Here is a 10255-nt window from a genome sequence, read left to right as displayed (position 1 = left end):
TACGCGTTTTGCCGGCTCCGGTCCGATCCGCGCCGTCGCCGGGGCTTAGCACTGCCGGACCGATCGGAGCTCTGAACTGCGCATGTGCAGTTCGAAAAAAATCTGACAGAATGTGCCCGGGCTCGAAAAAAAAAGCAAAAAGCGGAGAGAGCAGCTCTCTGACGTTCATTCTCTGGTCGGGGGAGGGGGTGTGACCGATCATCCCCTGGGGGAGGTGGGGTGACGTATCATCCCCGGGGTGGGGGGGGGAGGGGAGGCGCGGAGGAAGAGAGGGGGTGTGATGTATCATCCCCTGGGGGGGGGGGGAAGGCGGGGGAAGAGAGGGGGTGTGATGTATCATCCCCTTGGGGGGGGGGTGGGGGAAGAGAGGGGGTGTGGTGTATCATCCCCTGGGGGGGGGGATGTATGACGCATCATCCCGGGGGAGAGGGGGGGGCGCGGCGGGGGGGGGTCGGCTGCCAGTCTGCGGCCGATGCCTCCTGCCGGAGTGGACGTGCAGCCATGCCATCCCACGAAACCTTCAGGATGAGACGATTCCTCGCTAGTAAGATGAAGCAGAACCGACTGATTTCAGTGTAAAGGGATACACCATCACTGGTACACTACCAGCCACAGCCATCTCTCCCGCTCTCTTGCCCCTGCAGCAGAGAGTAATCTGTGGCTGGTAGTGTACCAGTGATGGTGCCAGGAGGCATCGGCCGCAGACTGGCAGCCAACCCCCCCGACCAGAAGATGAGACGTCACAAACCCCTCCTTCCCACCCTCCCAGGGGATGATAAGTCTCCCCCCCCGCCCCCCCAGGGGACGATTGGTCACACCCCTCCCCACAAGGGATGATTGGTCACATCCCCTCTCCTCCCGACCACCCCCCCCCCCCCCCTAGAGGATGAAACGTCACACCCCAAACGGACCCACACCCGAATCGGGTGTCGGTAAAGGCGCGATCTGCTCAGATTCGGGTGCAGATCGCGTTGGGCCCGACGCCCAACTTTACCGTGAAAACGGGCACAAAGTTTTGGTAAAATCAGGGCCTTAGGCTCAACATGCGCAAATGAGCATTCCACCATGTGGCTCATATGAGGACAATTGTTCACTGCTAAACTTCCAAACTCTGAATCTACTGGGACTAAAAAGTGAGGAAATACAGCACAAATTAACACTATGAAAACAGCATGGCAAATTTTTGTCAACTCATTTTACCATTCCAAAGTAGACCAGGGAAGGTTGGGCTTGTGCCAAAAAGAAACATCTGGAAGAGAGAGGTTAAATCATCTTTGGTATACATATGCAAATTACTACCCCGTGTAAAAGTAGTACAGTAAATTAATGTGGATAAACACAAATAAGACTGGAACAAAAAACAGATCCTGCTGGTCAAATCAGGAATCAAATGGTTTAAATCAGAAGTTCACTTACATTGGGGCCAAAGTAAGTTTTTGAAAGATGCAATAAAAAACAGTGCTGGAATTACTCAGCAGGTCTGGCAGCATCTGTGGAGAGAGAAACTGTGTTAATGTTCAAGTCAAATCTGACTCTTCAGCATTCGTTCGTTGGGCTCACGAAGAATGGCAACTTGGATGAACCAACAGAGGTACCAAAGAAAGCGTTCAGTGCTACCACGCTAGCTAAAGCAGACAGCAGGGAACAAAGTTGCTTTTAAGACTTGAAGTTGAAAAACATAAACATTAAAATTAAACAGACGAGTATCTACAATCCAAGTCTAATTAATTTCTTACTGAATCTGAGCTGCCATGAAATTAATTAGAATCTGTACATGATAAATGAACGGTCATGCAATCACTCACTGGAGGGATTAGTCTCTCTCCCACTACCTCAGCATGTATTACTGTGAGAACAGCCATCCCAGTCTTGCTAAGTGTGGGTTAGGGAAGCTATTTGAAGCAGTGGCTACCCCATTCTCATTATCTCAGCACGTATTAGAAAAACTGCTTTTGGAAGATGTGGGTCTCACTCACAGTTGGACAGAGAAAATACCATGGAAAATAATTTAATTTTTGAAAATGAATTACACCTTGAGATCTTTGACATAAAGGTGTGTTAAATATACAAGCAGCTGTTATGGTATGAAAATTTCCATATCCTAAAGAGCACAAGAGCATTGGGAGCAATGCAAGAGTGAGTAATCTTCCAGCCGTGCACCTTCAAAGCGAGTCAAACCTGACAAGTGACATTGTTCAGGCGTGGACTCGGACAGTGCTGAGGGCAAGGTGCACGAACATGAAGGCCAAGCACCCTGCTCTCACCTGACAGCTTTCATCATATCAAACTGAAATGAGGAGGAATTTCTTCATTCATAAGGTTGCGATCTTTGGCATTCTCTCTTCCATGGGCTGCGGATGATTTGTCCACTAAGTATTTAGATAGCTAATTCTGGACTTTTGGGAAAATCAAGAGATATGGGGATCTGGTGGAGTCAAGTTTGGAAGTCAAATTGAACAGTGGAGCAGGTTTAGGGGCAGTGCAGCTATTGCTGCCTCTATTTGTTACATTCTTATGACATCCACATACAGCGAATCACTGGATAAGTCGGATACCGCCATGAGTCTAACGGAGATAGATTGAGCCAGTCCAGCCCAAGGATCAAATCAGTAAACTAGCAGATGTCTAAATGCTGCAACAATGAAAAAAGCCTCTCAATCTCTGAGTACGTCTTAGAAAATAGACATAAATTATGTATTTGTTTTTCTCATCACTATAATGGATTAATTAATCTACAAAGGTGTAAAGGATCTGACATCAGAATGCAACCTCAGGATAATCAGATGACAGAATACAGCATCTCCAACACACTCGAGCTAAAAATAAATGAAACAATTAAAAATAGGCACACCCCATCCTCATTCAGACTGGAAGTCAGTTGTAGTGTACTGACCTGACTATTGATCTTATTGCATTACACTATCACGTTAAGGACAATTGTTACCCAAATACATCATTCCCCATCATAGTTAAGTGCCTGAGTCCCTCTCCCCACAATTCCAGTGAAAAGATGAAACTATCCTCAAGAACACACAATGCTTACAAAAAAGCTCAGGTGAGGCTACAACAAACTGCATCACTGTCAAGTATCAAGACGTCAAACATTTCTGCTCAAGGTCTGGAGAGGCTATTAGTCTTACCTGGTTCTTCGTACAAAATACTATCCCACAGAAAGCAGTTGGGCACCACGACTGCAGAACGATGTAAACTGGAACCATAAAACAGAGCTGGCAAGGCTATGAAATTTCAAATGGCAAAACGTCGATATGGTGAAGAGGAAATAAACCCCAAAGTGATAGATGATGTTAAAGCAGTGAAGCCTTGTACTTGGGTGGAATAACAGCCCTCCTGTTAGAAGCATCCACCGAAACTAGTACAGCTTCATCACATGTGGAGGGCCACATATTTTGCACAAACTGGGCTGTGTGCTCAGTTCGTATATTGGATCATCAATGCAGGTATTAACTATTGCTTGAAACAGCAATCTCCTTTTTTAAGGAATAATGGGACAGAGTGAAGCTATTTGAGCTTTCCAATCAGGTCTTGCTGGTGACTGGATCAATAACTGGCCTGAAATAACAGATTACGTACCCCAATAATATGAAATTGCATGCAATTAGCTACTGAACTTTTCACAGCATATTCATTCTTCAGGTTGAAGTTTGTTTTCTGACGATTGCTCTATGCAAGTTTATATATTTTAAAAAAGGAACACAGATCTGTTTTGTTAGGGTTTTACAACATATTACATGTTCAATCGTGTTCCAGCCTTTGTAATAATCCTCATTGTTCAGTCAAAGCTGCAAAAACAAACAAATGAGGCTGTTTTTTCATACGGTTTATGATTCTACAATAGGTTCACTCTAAACAAAATATTTCCATCTTTATACCTTATTTTTTAAAAACTGTGTTAAATCAATACCTTATCCATTCATCTCCAGAGCACTGGAATACTTTGTTGACCTCTGGTAGATAGGCACAAAACAGGAAAAAGTGTCAAGACAAATCAAGTAGGAAAAGCAGATAAAAAACCATCCAACATTAGATAAAGTGAACAAATCTTCTCAAGGCTTCTCGCTGTCATAACTGGAGTGGAAGTTCACCCGAGGTCCTACTTTATGTTTAACAAACTATTGGGCACAAAGGAAGTCATGGGGTGGCGGGGGGTGGAGAGGAGATAGGGTGGGAAAGTAGAGTTCAAGAATGGTGAAGCTCGCCAATTGTATTTTTAAGTTTTACAGCAGTAAGTTAGTAATGAGCTGTAAGAGTTGCAGCAGGGATTCAAGGTTGGAGGGGGGGGGGGGGGGGGGTGGGGTGGCCAATGTGGGGTGATGGAGTTTAATGCGGAAAAGTGAGAGGTGATTCACTTTGGAAGGAGTAACAGGAATACAGAGTACTGGGCTAATGGTAAGATACTTGGTAGTGTGGATGAACAGAGGGATCTGGGTGTCCATGTACATAGATCCCTGAAAGTTGGCACCCATGTTGACAGGCGTACGTTGTGTTAGCTTTTATTGGTAGAGGGATTGAGTTTCGGAGCCAGGAGGTCATGCTGCAACTGTACAAAACTCTGGTGCGGCCGCATTTGGAGTATTGCGTACAGTTCTGGTTGCCGTATTATAGGAAAGATGTGGAAGTGTTGGAAAGGGAGCAGAGGAGATTTACCAGGATGTTGCCTGGTATGGTGGGAAAATCGTATGAGGAAAGGCTGAGGGGCTTGAGGTTGTTTTCGTTAGAGAGAAGAAGGTTAAGAGGTGACTTAATAGAGGCATACAAGATGATCAGAGGATTAGAGAGGGTGGATAGTGAGAGCCTTTTTCCTCGGATGGTGTTGGCTAGCACGAGGGGACATAGCTTTAAATTGAGGGGTGAGAGATATAGGACAGATGTCAGAGGTAGGTTCTTTACTCAGAGAGTAGTAAGGGCGTGGAATGCCCTGCCTGCAGCAGTGGTGGACTCGTCAACGTTGAGAGCGTTCAAGTGGTTATTGGATAAACATATGGATGATATTGGAATAGTGTAGATTAGAGGGGCTTTAGATTGGTACCACTGGTCGGCTCAACATCGAGGGCCGAAGGGCCTGTACTGCGCTGTAATGTTCTATGTTCTATGGGGAGAACTATTACAGCAAAAAGGCAGTGAAGGGGTCAGGGAAGAGAACATTTTGCTTACCATGCATCATGGATCTTAATTATGGAACAATGGAAAATTAAGTGGCGTTGATCTCTACATTAAGTACAAAGACTAGTGCTTTTTTCGAGAAATATTGGTCTTCTAAAAGGTTGCTGCCATGCACATTTCTAACAAAATGCATTTTGGACCATTAAAAATTAATAATGCGCCTTACGTAGCTCAAATGGTACAACAGACAACTGGGGAAGTATGTGAAAATCAGAAATCAAAGCATTGGAATACAGTACTGAGGGAATTCACAGTTTAAATTGTTGAGTCATTGTTGCAGAATAAAAACAAATACTCGAACAAAGCTGCAATGTAGTAACAGAATCTGCAGCCAGGTTACACAAAACACTGCAGATTATTTTCAAACAACCCGTTAAAAGGTCAAGTGCTACCATGTGCGTAAGCCAAGGAATTGCAAATGAACCACAATTTTGAGCATTGCTCAGGATTTTTGAAGGCAGATCCATTTGGAAAATTAGGAATAACATGGACAGATTGGCCACCACACTACAGCTTAATAAGCATTCAAAATCCAAGCCACTCCACAACAGCTACATAAGTTTAAGCTTATTTATTAGTGTCACAAGTAGGCTTACCTTAGCACTGCAATGAAGTTACTGTGAAAATCCCCGAGTCGCCACACTCCAGCACCTGTTCGAGTACACTGGGGAAGAATTTAGCATGGCCAATGCACCTAACCAGCATGTCTTTCAGACTGTGGGAGAAAACCAGAGCACCCAGAGGAAACCCAGACACGGAGAGAACTTGCAGACTACGCAGAGTGATCCTAGCCGGGAATTGAACCTGGGGTCCCCAATGCTGTGAGGCAGCAACGCTAACCACTGTAGCAGTGTGCCGCCTTCATAAAATCAATATGGCGAGAATGAGGAACAATCATTGCTTAGTTGATGCTGGTCAGTCTTGTGTGTCAACATTCGACATGTGAACATTTGTAGAGGGTTCAAGTATTTGGGAAAGTGAACATTTTTTCAGTTAACGTAGTTACATAAACAAGTTAAAAATAACAGCTCAGTTCATACAAGCCTGGACTTGTTATTGCAAATTAAAATATTTTGCAGACACTGTACAATGAGAAACAGGTTGAAAGTTACATTTAACACTCTAGGGGGAAAATTAGTTAGGGCGTGGGTAGTATAAATTTAGGATTGGAAAACCATCTGTTTACCTTGAGGGCCTGGGTTCAAATCTGGTACAGACTAATCAAATCGCTGCATTGTGCCAGCTGTAAGAATTGAACCCAATTCCTTGCAGGTGTGAATTCTTAACCTTTAGGTTATAAGCTCGCAGAGAAATAATCACCTTCAATCTCCACACAAAAAAATGGCTTGAGAGAGAAATGGAAAACTTCTGAAAGATGACAGCAGAGGGCGCTTGGAGGTTAGTATTAGTGTGCACTGCTCTGTGGCAGAGTGCATTTAGCTAACACTGCCAATTTGGATTTGATATTGAAACTGGGGGCCATGGAACGATTGGAAAAGTGTTCCATTCTCCAGCATAACTTTGATGAGCACAGCTTAAAAGAAAAGCACCAGAAATTACTACAACTTGCCCAAAAGCCAAACTGATAATAGGCAAAGCAAAAACAACCCCAAAAGGATTTACACTACATCTGAACCAGTGCCGGTTTATTATAGCACATTGGCTTTACCATCCAGTCCGGCACACAAGCTGGAGTCTGTTTCAAAATAGATAGAATTCATTCAGAAAACTCTTAAAAAGGAAATGTGATATGAATATTTGCTTCATAATCTTTTAAATAATTTAATATATTCCTGTATTTTGAACCTCGCTATATGTATATTCCATCATTACTTAAAATCTAAGAGTTTGTTGTTACCAATCATGCGCAGCACCACCACAAGTGTCTTTAAATTCAATAGGGGGAATGTGGCTTGCATGTTTATGGTCACTGGAGTGGATAATGAAGTGTTTGCTGGTGTCTATGGAGCACAGTTCACCCACTGTCTTCTTCAAAACAAAGAAACCCAAGGAGAATTAAATAAAAACTAGTGCAAAAGACGCCAAATTTTCTCGTGAAAATATATTCCTCATCTTCTAAAAGCAATGACCATTGGAAGAATGAATCCAGATACCAAGAGTGTGTGTATGCCACACACTCTTGATGCCAAATTACCTCAGATACCTCACCCATTTATAAGAGAACCACAATCTTCTGTTTAACCACTGGAGTCTTTATAGCAGCACGAGATCCAGTCCTCACACATACACAAGACCAGAAATGTCACGCAATACCATTCCGAAGATGCAAGTGTGGCCATTCTCCATAACCCGGGGGAAGAGGCCAATTGCTGCATTGCAGCAGTTTTCTCTTCTCCACCTGAAATGAGCCAACTCAATAGATCAGCTTTGGAGCTTAATTGACCTGCATTGCTAGGCTACTGGTTTTATAAAGTCCATTATGGCAGGCAGGGGAAGACAAGAAGCTGAAAAATGCTGAAGTTGGGAGATTGTATTGTGCAATATTGATTATGGCAACTGCAGTTGGATACAAATTCTCGAAGCCCTGGACACCAAACACATTTGAATCCAACTGCACTGCAGCTCCAGTTAAACATGTATGGGCAGCAAAATGCAGATATAGGATGCAGAATCTTTCCACACTTCTCAATAGATCATATCACAATACACTACACTCAAGTTAAACATTTTTGCACCAAGTCTCTCGGGCCAGCCCCACATCTGGGTGGCGCCCTGTGTATTTGCCCTTGATGGTAACCAAATGGTACTGGACTAACGACTGAGGGTTTGACTTTTACCATGGCAAACTGAACTCATCAATTCTTATGTGAGTTTGCATCTCAGAAAAGGGACCAAGAAAACCGTTGGACTTTCTTAATCCAACTGATGCACTGCTATCCCAGACGCAAGGTCTATATATATGGTCCTGTAATGACGGACACACACACACAATCTTGTGCCAAATGAAATTACTTCAAGAATAGTCCAGTTAATTTATTGTGGCACCCTGATGCATTGCCCATGAGTGGTAACATTGAATGGACCAGCAGCCAGAGGGGCTGCTAATTGACAGCTGAGTACCACATTCTGAAGGTGTTGGAAATGTTGGGTGAGGGATGCAGCAGAAAAAAGGGCAGGGCAGCAAGAATTCTTTTCTAGGAACAGAACCTTCAGTTGCATTGATGGGTCGGGGTGGGATGAAACAAGTGCCCGTCTTGGTCGGGGTGGGATGAACGAAGTGCCTGCCTCAGTTGGAAGCGGTCATGTGCAGAATCAGGATCAGGCAGGTACTTACAATTTTTATTTATGAGTCACAAGTAGGCTTACATTAACATTACAACAACGTTACATTGAAAATCCCCTAGTCGCCACACTCCGGCACCTGTTCAGGTACACTGAGGGAGAATTTAACATGGCCAATACACCTAACTAGCATGTCTTTTGGACTGTGGGAGGAAACCAGAGCACCCGGAGGAAATTCACGCAGACACGGGGAGAATGTGCAGACTCCGCACAGACAGTGACCCAAGCCGGGAATCGAACTTCAGTAAGGTCTTTGACAAGGTCCTCATGGCAGACTGGTGCAGAAGGTGAAGTCACATGGGATCAGAGGTGAGCTGGCAAGGTGGATACAAAACTCGCTTGGTCAAAGAAGGGTGCGTTTCTGAATGGAGGGCTGGGAGGCAGCAGTGCTAACCACTGTGCCACCCCCACAATTTGGCCATGGTCAGGGGCAGGAGGGTGTGAACGTGAGTGATCCAGAAGACAGCAGTGGACAAGCTTCAATTCGTCCAGATGTCCAACAGGTTCGAGATTCTTGCAGCTTCTCTGAATCACACCAAGAAGATTCTGAGCTAAATAGTGGTGGTGGGGTGGAGGTGTTGGGAGGGGAGAGGATTTATCTAAGGAGCAATTTGGAAAGTTAGAGAAATTGCAAGGTAATAGTACGGCTAGTGATAACCAGAGTGAGACAGGAAGGGACAAAGTGTACAAACATAAGTGGTGCACAAGCAAATAAGGTCAGAGTAACAAAAATTGAAAAGTACATAACTTAAAAGGTTCTATATCTGAACGTTTGCAGCAATCATCACAAGGTAGCATCATACAATTGATAGCACAAATAGAAATGAGTAATAGAGGGAGTGCAAGAAAAGGTTCAACAAACTAATTTCTGGGATGGACGGATCGTAGTGTGAGGAAAGATTAAATAGACTGGGTCTTTATTATTTGGAGTTTAGAAGAACAAGGTGATCTCATTCAAAGGTACAAAATTCCTGCAGAAAGTGACAGGGTCGATGCAGGAAAAGCTGTTTCCTCTGGCTGCAGAAGAGAACAAAGAACAGTACAGCACAGGAAACAGGCCCTTCGGCCCTCCAAGCCTGTGCCGCTCCTTGGTCCAACTAGACCAATCGTTTGTATCCCTCCATTCCCAGGCTGCTCATGTGACTATCCAGGTAAGTCTTAAACGATGTCAGCGTGTCTGCCTCCACCACCCTACTTGGCAGCGCATTTCAGGCCCCCACCACCCTCTGTGTAAAAAAAATCCCTCTAATATCTGAGTTATACTTCGCCCCTCTCACCTTGAGCCCGTGACCCCTCGTGATCGTCACTTCTGATCTAGGAAAAAGCTTCCCACCGTTCACCCTATCTATCCCCTTCATAATATTGTACACCTCTATTAGATCTCCCCTCATTCTCCGTCTTTCCAGGGAGAACAACCCCAGTTTACCCAATCTCTCCTTATAGCCAAGACCCTCCATACCAGGCAACATCCTGGTAAACCTTCTCTGCACTCTCTCTAACGCCTCCACGTCCTTCTGGTGGTGCGGCGACCAGAACTGTTGCAGTGTTTGCTTTCAATCCAGGGGAGACAATCTCAGAATAAGGGGCCATTTAGGACTGAGATGGTTCAGAGGGTGATGAATCTTTGGAATTCTGTACTCGGGGGGGGGGGGGGGGGGGGGGGGTGGGGGGTGGCAGCGTCGGCAGCGGAAATCAAAATATGGGAATAGTGCAGGAAGATGGTGTTGCAGTAGATCAGCCAAACAAAATACACTTCCTTTGGAGATGTGTA

This window comes from Mustelus asterias, chromosome 15 (assembly GCF_964213995.1).
Source record: "Mustelus asterias chromosome 15, sMusAst1.hap1.1, whole genome shotgun sequence".
Lineage (NCBI taxonomy): Eukaryota > Metazoa > Chordata > Chondrichthyes > Carcharhiniformes > Triakidae > Mustelus > Mustelus asterias.
This window is presented reverse-complemented; position numbering follows the sequence as displayed.